The sequence below is a fragment of the Eutrigla gurnardus genome (genome assembly GCF_963514095.1).
Source record: "Eutrigla gurnardus genome assembly, chromosome: 22".
In the NCBI taxonomy this organism is placed as follows: domain Eukaryota; kingdom Metazoa; phylum Chordata; class Actinopteri; order Perciformes; family Triglidae; genus Eutrigla; species Eutrigla gurnardus.
This window is the reverse complement of record NC_139933.1, coordinates 12702715-12714706: the sequence shown is the minus strand read 5'-3', so window position 1 is coordinate 12714706 and position 11992 is coordinate 12702715. Positions and strand designations below refer to the sequence as shown.

The 11992-nt window shown below is 42.7% G+C and overlaps 1 protein-coding gene across 1 annotated transcript in view; it reads left to right on the top strand.

The window, feature by feature from the left end:
• The window catches only part of LOC311032831 (protein phosphatase 1 regulatory subunit 3C-B-like), a 90089-nt gene extending 82965 nt beyond the window's left edge, over positions 1–7124 (top strand). The window contains exon 4 of the transcript XR_014599218.1: positions 7109–7124. The gene's annotated coding sequence lies outside the window, so the exon portion shown is untranslated. The remainder of the gene's footprint in view (positions 1–7108) is intronic.
• The last annotated feature ends 4868 nt before the right edge of the window (positions 7125–11992 follow it).

The following is an 11992-nucleotide window of genomic DNA, read 5'->3' as shown; positions in this document are numbered from 1 at the left end:
TCTTATCATCTTCTTAACATTATAAGCAGTGGAGTGTTATCAGGGGAACAGAGAGGAGGTGCTCTCTCCTCCGATAGCATCGCACAGAGATGAGAGGGGGAGGGGGGAGGGGGAGGGTGAATGACAGAGATATTACCGCCGTGGAAGATTTGAGCGGTGATTTCCTCCATGACAAATGACCCAGCGAGAAGAGGAGGAGGAGGAGGTGAGGAGGTGTGGACAGCAGCCTGTCTGACAGCTCAAATTATAGAAGAAAATATCAATGAATCTGCAGCCTGACGGACGCTTCGCTCTGCACCTGAACACATCAGTTTACTGCAAAACTGCTGCACCAGCATCAGACAGGAAACAAAACTTTCAAATTAAAAGTTTTGTGTCTCCTTTTAAACAGGAAGTCAAACTCTTTGGGCTCTTTGTCAAAACTCAGAACTGAACTTGTAGTGAAGATCCAGAAGGAGATGAAATAGAAATCCCGGGGGAAGCATGATTCACAAATGAAATAGGAGTCGGACAGTATCATGAAATACACACATATATATATATATATATATATATATATATATATATATATATATATATATATATATATATATATATATTTAAAATATATTAAATAGAGACTCGAACATTCACGGTAACAAGTCCAACATGAACTCTAACGATCCCACAACACAAGATTTGCATTTATTATAGATTTTCCTGTCATTCACTTCTTTAACAGAAAGTTCGTCCTTCATAGAATGTTGTTTTTGGTCAGTTTACTAAATTGAAGCGGTAACAGTCGGTGGTATCGATAATGTGAATCCTTTGTATAATACATCACATAGTTATGCTTTAATAAGTTCAACAATTTAATAGTTGTATTTGTCATCTCTCAGTGACGTCTACATGTCCTCTGCTTTGCTCATGGGCCTTTTTTTCTGTCTTTATTCTGCTCATAAGATCTGAGAGCAGGTCTCAGATTTATCGTTGCTTGCACAGACTCCAGCTGTTGTTCTGAAATGTCTGCTCTCAGATTCCCCCTTTTTGTACAATGACCTATCCGAATCCCCCAACCAGGAGGCGTGTCGACCAATTAAATGATCCCTGCCTCGTTGTGTTCACTTCTTCTGATGCTGTCAGAAGTGTGAAGCAGATTTGTCAATGCAAAAGACTTGAATAACGGTTCACCTGAGTGGTCTTCCTGAATCCTAAATGGAGGAAACAAATGTTGTCTCCTGTGTCTGTGGTCCCCCAGTGGTCTATAATATCTCACATTAGTCCAGAGACCAGACCAGACTAAGTGGAGAAACCAGAGACTGACTGTGGTCCCCCTGAGGTCTACGATAGTACCTCACATTAGTCCAGAGACCAGACCAGACTAAGTGGAGAAACCAGAGACTGACTGTGGTCTCCCAGAGGTCTACGATAGTAGCTCACTATAGTCCAGAGACCAGACCAGACTACTTGGAGAAACCAGAGGCTGTCTATGGTCCAAACAACAAGGTCTCTGCCGTATTTATGTCTAGATGACCTTATTTGGAGTGTTGATGGAACAGCTACAATGTTAGCATAGCCTAGCACCCATCAACCAGACTCCATTTAGAAAACGCAAGCATTTAAAAGAAGTTAGCTTGTCATCTTGCAGACAGTCCTAACAAAGCATGACTTCAAACTTTTAACTGATCACCATCATTATGGAGTTATTTCAGCATCCTTTTCATCTGGTTATTGATATTAAATCACAGCTAAATAGTTTATTCTGGGTTCCTCCAGCTGTGGTATACCAGCTGACATGGATCTTGCTAGATTTAATGAATGCAGCTTGGTGAAATCCATGAGCACCTCTGGATGATGTCATGATGATTTCATGAACCCAGACAGGACGGCGTTTTGTTTCCTGGCATCAATGTAGATCCCAACAAGGTTTCATCCATCATGGCTGAAGTTAGAACTATTGTTGTTTGGTACATGTTGTGAAGTCCCAGATACGCTGTTATCTGGAGTTTGCATCGATCAGAGGTAGTCTATCCTAACACTGTAGCTTCCCCAGCAACACTTAACATAATGTAATATAGTTTTGTCTTTATTTTGCTTCTGTGATGACAGAAGGAGAATCTCAACACTGATAGGCTTTTGTGTCACAATGTCATGCAAATTTTTCACTTGAGAAAAGTTTCACTCAAATAATGCTTTGCGTTTGGTGCGAAGACAACATTAGAGCATTGAGTTGTTCCTCTTTAACTGGGATCTTCTACTTCTACACTCTAAAGTGATGAAGTTTTAAAGATCTGCTGATTTAAATCAAGTGATCGATTTGTCGACGTTCCCCTTCAGAAACCTGACATCCATCGTCATGGAGATGATGGAGGAAACAGCAGGGCGGAACAAACAGGAAATGACAGAACACAGGCATGCAGCTTAGAAAACACATCAGGAGACGTTTCAGTTAGCATTTTGTGCTAAAAGGCTATTGTTGTCTCTCTCTCTCTCTCTCTCTCTCACACACACACACACACACACACACACACACACACACACACACACACACACACACACACACACACACAGTGAGTGCTCCATTATCTGGTTGTTGCTGATAAATAAAAAATGAGTTCCCTTTAGTGTCTCTCAACAGAATGGGATGATCGAGGTTCAGCATGAATAAAACAACGGCCTCTCTCTCTCTTTGATTGACAGGTCTGTCTGAGTCATGTGACCGGAAACAGCAATGTTTTATGTCTGTGTTTTTCCAGTGTTTTCCAGTGACTCTCCTCTTAGAGAGATATTAACGCTGATCTGAATCAACTTTTTAACTTGTTTTAATTCTAATAATTAAATAAAATTCAAGAGAACTTCATAAAGAAAAGACATTCATCCCCTCTTTCCCCTTTTCTGACAGTCTGACTGCAACTCGCTTCTCAGAATCAGCACTTCGACCTGTGCATCACCTGAAGCTCAACCTCAACAGGACTGAGTTTCTTTCTTGCCGTGGAAGGACTCCTGGTCACTGTCAATTCATCTCGCCACATTCATATCGGTTCATCTCGCCAGGTCTATCTCACCACGTTTATCTCACCACCTTCATCTCGCCATGTTCATATCGGTTCATCTTGCAATTGTTGTGGAAAAATGAATCTGCCCAATAAAGATCAACAACCAGGATCAGCTTTTTCTCCGAGGTTTATTCCACTAAGTATTCTCATCTGCAGAGGAGGGACTGGTCACCCCTGCCTTCTGATGCAAAGGTTCAGACTCAGCAGGAACGACCCTGAGTCCAACAACAGTCTCCCTTTTAAGGAGGAGGAACCAAAGGATGGATATCTTACAAAGACAAGATGTACAGGCAAGGTCAAGATTTACAGAACACAGGCGTCATAGTCCTGAAATTATCTTATGTCAATGTGGCACTCATGTTCATATCATCTACAAACAGGCATTCATTTTCGTCATAGTATAACAGTCAGATGAGGAGATGCGGATCGACGTCTGGCCTGACAAATATTCTGATTATAAAGTACAAACATCCAAAATTCCCATTACACAATCTTCATCTCAACACATTCATATCGGTTCATCTAGACACGTTCATATCGGTTCATCTCGCCACGTTCATATCGGTTCATCTCGCCACATTCATTACTGTTACCTTCGCCACCTTCATCTAACCATGTTCACCTCACCAAGTTCATCTCACCACGTTCATCTCGTCATGTTCATATCGGTTCATCTTCCAACCTTCATCTCACCCAGTCATCTCGCCACCTTTATCTCTCCACGTTCATCTCCTCACGTTCATCTAGGTTCATCTCGCCATTTTCATATCGGTTCATCTCACAATCTTCATCTCGCCACGTTCACATCAGTTCATCTCACCACGTAAATCTTGCAACGTTCATCTCACCACCTTCATCTCGCCATGTTCATATTGGTTCATCTCACAACCTTCATCTCACTACGTTCGTCTCGCCACTTTCATCTCGCCACGTAAATCTTGCCAACTTCATCTTGCAACGTAAATGTCTAATCAGCTTTGTTCAAACTTTTTTTAAACAATTCTTATTGTGTCTGTATCACAGAAAATGTTCTCGTGATTGGTATATTTATGTAAAGACATTAGAACTTATTGATCACATACGGAGTGTGTGTGTGTGTGTCTTTGTGTCTGTGTGTGTGTGTGTGTGTGTGTGCGCGAGGCCAAACGATGTGTTTAAGTGCATCATCCAGGTCATTATTTCTCATTCAGTCTCAATATTAAAAAACATTAATGTGTGTAAATGATGCATTAGCCCCACCTCCTTGTGAATAATTCAACATATTTGTGATTCTCTCGGCCACTAGTAGCGCAGCCTCCATTCATAATTTATTCTAATAAATGTGTGTCAGATGTGATGCTGTCTGACATGAGAACCCACCACCCTGTTAATGATTAATCAGCTACTTGTAAATAGTTGATATTATATCCACATTAAATGACGACGGCGAGATTAGCCATCCAATCGGATAACATCAACATTCCTGAACTAATGGGACTGAATTAAATGTTTTTTCTTTCCTCTGTCACCCAGATACACATTTGTCAGTGTATTTATATGGAAATCTATCAAGGGGGATGGGGTGGGTGAGTGTCGCATTTGGTTTGAGTTCTCTAGTTTATCGCTAGTGTAGTTTTGTTTTGTCTGGATAACATTCCTGTGGGTCTTTTGCTGATATGCCGGTTTGTTAGGGATAACAGGGTTTGTTGTGTATGGCTCAGATGGGTAATGTGACATAGAATTGAGTTGGCTGATGATGAATACATTGATTTGCCAATATTTCTCAGCCCTCCTATGAACGATTGATTGTATGTTTACCTTTGTTGTCTATCAAATAAAATAAAAATTTGATCACAAAATAATCTCAACATTGGTGGTAGATGTGGTCACAAAAAGCTCACCTGGTCACGTAACATCTCCATCATAGTGTTTCAAATACTACTATCTGAGCAGATAATCAATATTAGAGGACGATGATGAGATGACCCAAGAAACCCTGGTTTCCCCGGGCGATGGCCAACAGGTTGGCGATTCTGGTGAAGAAACGCTGTGGCTCTTCTGCTTTCTGACTGTTTACTAAGAATGGCTGGATACCACTTTTCATACACTGATACCTTGAGTATCTGCCGATACAGATCCTGCGCTCACCAGAACTCTCGTCGCCTCCATCCTCCTGGTGGTTTATAGGGTTAACGGTGAATTTGTAATATAAGGGTGAGTGTTGGAGCTTTAAACTTTCTACACAAACAGGAAGAAAAGTTTCTGCTGTATCACAAAGTCTTTGAGGTGTAAACTTTAAGTCTCTATAGAGTTTGAAAACAAACTGAATCTCACTGCTGATTGGATAGAAATGAATTCTCTGTCAGATAGTAACGAGAAACAGACGCAGGAAAAACAACCTCAAATCAAATACCCATCAGCCCCTCTGTTTGCCTTCAGTCAGTAGATGTACATGTGATTTGTTTCCATTTACATGGACCACATCAGGTTATTGCAGCCCATAATTACTGCGCCGCAGTGGCCCGCCGCTGCCTTCATATCTGCCAATAAACCAGCGACCAACGGCGGCACCGCAGCAGAGCCGAGAATCATGGGAATGAAATTAACTGTTGATTTGAAGTGAGTATGCGGAGGCCAGAGCGCCGTTCAGGTTAAAAGAGAAGATGACTGCAACCGGTTCGGCTGTTCATTTTTTAAGCGAACGCCACAGGTTCGATTCCCCTAGAGGATGCCGCCGCCACTGCTGCCGTGGAGACCATCAGCGCCACGGCAGCTGAGAATCAAATATGAAGGCAGATGATGTTCCCCACGGAAACACAACGTAAATAAAGTCTTATGGAAATGTCCGTCTGTAATGTCATTTTGTCACAATCAATTTCCCATTACCCGTCACCGCGGCAACGTACGCCAAAATATACCCCCCCACCCCAACACACACACACACACTGATACACTCACTGAAATTCAGTTTGAACATTGACAGAAAATGAAAAGAGACCAGCAGAGAATGAAGGTTAGAGTTTAAAAACAAGGTTAGTAAGGAGGAGGAGGATGAAGGTGAGAAAGGAAAAGGAGGATGATGGTGAGGAGGAGAAGGATGAAGGTGAGGAGGGAAGAGGAGGGGGGGAGGAGGATGAAGGTGAGGAGGAGGTGACCTTCATCATCCTCCTCTCCTGAACACAGTCTCTCAATTCTTTAAACTTCCTTCAGTTTCTTTGTGTTAAACTTCAGCAGTCAAAATCACATTTGCACACACACACACACACACACACACACACACACACACACACACACACACACACACACACACACACACACACACACACACACACACACACACACACACACACACACACACAGGTTTCCCTTCTGACATTTGTCTTTCATCATCCTAAAGGTCGCCCCCCTTTATTAGCATCACATGATCGCTGCTGTGTGTTTAACTCTGCATCCAAACAACAGCAGACGTGTCAGAGGTGACATTTACACTGCAGCCGAGGTGGCTTGTACACAAGCACTGGTTACCATGACAACACACTTTAGAGACCCATTGGAGTCTGATACTGAGACCCTTTAGGTGCAGCTGGTCCATGTCAACGGTAACCTGACTGCTGTTAGGTACCGTGATGAGATCTTCAGAGCGACTGTCAGACTTGACACTGGTGCAGTGAGTCCTTGGTTCTTCCTGGTGCAGTGAGACCTGGGTTCCTCCTGGTCCAGGACTAGCCCGGCCTCATGTGTCCAGAGTGTGCAGGCAGTTCCTGGATGATGAAGTATTGATGCCATTGACTAGCCCTCAGGTCCCCCAGACCTAAATCCAGCTGAGCTCCTTTGGGATGTTATGTATCGGTACATCCAACGCCACCAAGTACCACCAGACTGTCCAGGAGCTCAATGATGCTCTGATGGCCTTGATGACATTGTTGGGAATACAGGCCTTCAAACACCAAATCCGATATGTCAAGTTATACAAAGTACATCAGTAAAGATTGTATAATTGAATAATTTATTCATCAGATCTGATCTGTGATTGAATTATTCCCTTTTTTTTTAGCAATATAGTTGTATTAATTAAGCCTATCTACATAGTTAAGTGTTCTCAACCTAACTACGTAGTTTATTGGTCTCATGACATTGTAGTTTAGTTGTCTCAACCTAACTATGTAGTTTAGTCATCTCAACATAACTATGTGGTGTAACATTTCTACTAAATGTCATTTTGTCATATTGCTTTCATTCTTCTTCTTATCACTCACATGTATGATCTCTTATCTTATTTATTCCTGGTTTATTCTTTGTAAATGTATGAACTTCTTCATACAATGAACTGTTTGAGGCTGACACAACTGAAATTGTGTTGTGCTTGCATTCTGTAGTAATAAATTATTTATATGAAGCAGTGATCAGGTGTGAAATGGTGTGAAGGTGACAGATAACAGCAGAAATATTACAGCACTGTTTTACATTCTGTCATGTTTAATGTTTGTGTTCAGCCTGAAGGCAGAAACACGTTCAGCGTTCAGTCCAACTGGAAAAGGTGTGTGTGTGTGTGTGAGTGAGTGAGTGAGTGAGAGAGAGAGAGAGAGAGAGAGAGAGAGAGAGAATCCAACAGAGGATTGAGACGTTTCTGGCTTAGTTTCTGCTGAGGCGGCGTTCAGACAGTTAGTGAATGCTGTTTACGCTTTTGTCTTCTGGAGAGGGGCTAATTGAATCTCTCTCTCTCTCTCTCTCTCTCTCTCTCTCTCTCTCTCTCTCTCTCTGTGTGTGTGTGTGTGTGTGTGTGCGTGCATGCGTGTGTGTGTGTCTAAAAACTGCAGTCAACGTTTTTTTTGAATGCTTCCACTTTTAAACTGAACACAAACTGAAGGTTTAACATATTTTCTCCACTTAGATGCTACCGATACTAGAGACACAAACAATACACACACTGATGACACTACCGATACTACAGATATTACAGATACTTTTACTAATACAGTAAGACATTCATAGACATCTATTTTTACAGCATCACTGGACACACACACACTCATGTACACACACGTAGGCTACAGATGTACACACACGCACACACGCACACTCTAGTCACACACACACACACACGCGCACACACACACACCGTCACATTGTATAATATCCTATCACCAAATATGGGCGTCTTGTCAATATGTTCTAACCAAATCTGGTCATCCTGGTGGAGGTAGTTGGTGGCTGCAACCAATACAAACTCAGCTGGTTTAAATAAAAACACAAGCAATAAAACTCTATTTATTATTTTTTATTATTATTATTTTTATTATTATTGAACCTGTTTAAAGGGTCTGATTTCCACATCCTCCACTGCAATTTTCTTTATTATGTTTTTAGTCTATTAAGTTAAACTATTTGGGTGGCAAGCGTCTGATTGGCTGAGAGGATGGTTGCTATGGTTTCCAGTTCCTGAGGATTTACCGGTTGGAGACAAAAAAGGATTATAGAGCTAACTGGGTTTTAGTCATACGTCCTGGATTCTGGAGCTCATTAACAAATCGGCCAATGAGAGGCAGCCTGGTCCTGGGCCTGGTTTGTGCCGTGATAACAGCTGTTATAACAGCTGTTATTAGTCCTCTGTTTATACAGTAAATTAGTCTATAAACCTGTATAATTAGTTAATACAACATTGTTGTTTGTCCCATATTTACTTCAACTCTTAAGAAACTCTTAGAAAACTGGGGGATGGAAAAGGTTGCGTGTGTGTGTGTGTCATTTGTGGACAAGCATCAGACTTCACAGTTGTTTGTACAACTTGGTGAAACAGACAAGCCCCGCCCCTATGCAGTGATTGGTCAGCTGTGTGGAAGGTGGACGGTGGGTTGTGTTTAACGGAACTTCTTTTCTTTAGTTTCATTTGATTTCTCAGTCTATCTTTGTTAGTTTGATCCACCTACGACCCGTCATCACCTACGTCCCGTCATCACCTACATCCTGCCATCACCTACATCACGTCATCACCTACGTCCCGTCATCACCTACATCCCGTCATCACCTACATCACGTCATCACCTACGTCCCGTCATCACCTACATCCCGTCATCACCTACGTCCCGTCATCACCTACGTCCCGTCATCACCTACGTCCCGTCATCACCTACATCCCGTCATCACCTACATCTCGTCATCACCTACGTCCCGTCATCACCTACGTCCCGTCATCACCTACGTCCCGTCATCACCTACATCTCGTCATCACCTACGTCCCGTCATCACCTACGTCCCGTCATCACCTACGTCCCGTCATCACCTACGTCCCGTCATCACCTACGTCCCGTCATCACCTACGTCCCGTCATCACATCCCGTCATCACCTACATCCTGTCATCACCTACATCACGGCATCACCTATGTCGTTGTCTCGTCGTTGTCTCTTCATGGTTGTTTTGATGTTGTCTCTGCCCTTTAGTTTTTGTTATTGTTGTCTCATAATTGTCATCCTGTCATTGTCGTTACCTACGTCCCATTGTGGTCGTCGACTGCATCCTGTCGACCCGCCATTGTCGTTGCCTACAACCTGACGTCCTGCCGTTGTTGTTGCCGACATCCTGTTGTCCAATCATTGTCGTTGCCTACATTCTGTCGTCCCACCGTTGTCGTTGCCTACATCCTGTTGTCCCGCCGTTGTCGTTGCCTAGGGTCAGGTAATGACAGGACATCTGGGGACACGCTACTTTACTCCTGGGCAGCTGAGCAAAGTCATATCCGACTCCCTTCTTTGATGGATAGTGGTCACTATGGCGACAGAGATTTGATATGGAGACGTAGTCAGACGATCAGATTCCTACTGGTGTGTGTCATCACTCATCGTCCACATATCGCCAGGGCGATGTAGTGGTCACTTCCTCCAGGCCATGTGTGTGTGTATTAGTCAGTATATAAGGAATGTCTCTCTGCATGATAGACGGCCTCATATTGACCTCACACACACATTCATCCCTTTCCTCTCCTCATCACACGCACGCACACACACGCACACACACACGCACACACACACACACACACACACACAGCTTCTCTCAGGGTAATGACAGCAGGTTGACTGAGATAGTCCTTTAATTGGCCCTGAAATCAGTTTGTCACATCTACAACCTTCTGTGTGTGTGTGTGTGTGTGTGTGTGTGTGTGTGTGTGTGTGTGTGTGTGTGTGTGCTTGCGTGCGTGCGTTTAATGAGCTGACCTGAAGGCAGTGTGTCAGATTGTAACATTTATTACCTCTCGACTTAATTACACACGTACACGCTCAGTGTGTGTGTTTGTGTGTGTGTGTGTGTGTGCGTGCGTGCGTGTGTGTGATGAGGAGAGGAAAAGGATGAATGACAATATTTCCGAATAAATATGTAGCTAGTCAATGGAGAGAGATAGGTAATGTTTTTGAACTGTACCACATGTGATGTTTGTCAGTTTAACAGACTGTCTCAGTGTGATGTGTGTTTGTTAACTAATGTAACTTGGTAGGTTGGTAAGCCACCAACATGGCTGTTAGCTCATCTTGCGAGCTAGCTAGCTAGCTAGCTAGCTTAGCTACGTTCTGTCACTAGTGTATATTTATCTTAGCTGATTTATCCAGCAACTCTTTTTATCAGCAGGAAGAGAAAGAAGGAGTGACACCTGCTGTTAGTGTAAGTAACGTTACATCCTGGTACCCGACACACAGAGAGACCTGTTGTTAGTGTGAGTAATGTTACATCCTGGTACCTGACACACAGAGAGAGACCACTTACCTCCCTGTTGGTGAAACTCTTTACTAGGATGGATTTACAGTTGGAGACTTAGTTAGAACACAACTGGAGACTTCATTAGCTGTAAACCGACAAACATCACATGTGGAGTTCGTGGAACATTTTAATGTATCTTCAGCCTGCAACTTCAATGAAGTCTTTTTTCTATCAATTAATAACCCTGGCAATCATCCAACATGGTGTCATCTGTTGGTACTAAAAAATAAGGTATTATTATTTTATTATTAAACAAACTAAACACCAAAGTTATTATTAGTGCAATAACAAATAATGTTAATAAAGCATCTCAGCAGGCCTGTATCTGTGACTCTGTAGGAGATAAGCACGCACCTCATGTTAACATGCTCCTGTTATGTTCAACACACAACCTCCCTGATCAGATAACACACACGCGCACACACGCGCACACACGCGCACACACACGCACGCTCTTCTGTTTCCTGAACATCAGAAACAGAAGAGTCAAATCGAACATCCTTTTGTTTTTACAGACTTCAGTTGTTCAGTATATCAGATATGTAAATATAAAATAACAGTTAAATTATTATTATTTCTATTATAATTTATTATAAGGATTGTCATTTGTAATATTGTTATTATTGTTAGTGTATCATTCTTGAATTTATATAGAAATATTATAGGTTTCTCTCGCGTAAATGTCCATTAATTACTTCATATTAACTCCAGTCGTCTGATCAGCTCTGCATCATCTCCGTGAAGACAGACAGGAAGTGTCAGTGTGACAGGTGCTAACAGCAGCAGCAGCAGCTCATCATCACCTTCATGGCCTCGTTAATGAATCCACCAATAACATTCATTAATAATGTGACATTAATGGATCTTTAGACGCTCTGTTTAACCCTGACATCACACCGTGTGTGTGCTTCATTAGCACCTGTTAGCGCTGCGCTCGCCGAGACGAGCTGAGAACGACGTTGACACTCTCACTTCAGTTTCACACACACGCACGCGCGCGCACACACACACGCACACACACACACACGCACACACACACCCACTGCTCACTTCTATAGCTGTGTGCTGCTGCACACACACACACACACACATTGCTCACTTTATAGCTGTGTGCTGCTGCACACACACACACACACACACACACACACACACACACATTGCTCACTTTATAGCTACACACACACACACACACACACACACATTGCTCACTTTATAGCTGTGTGCTGCTGC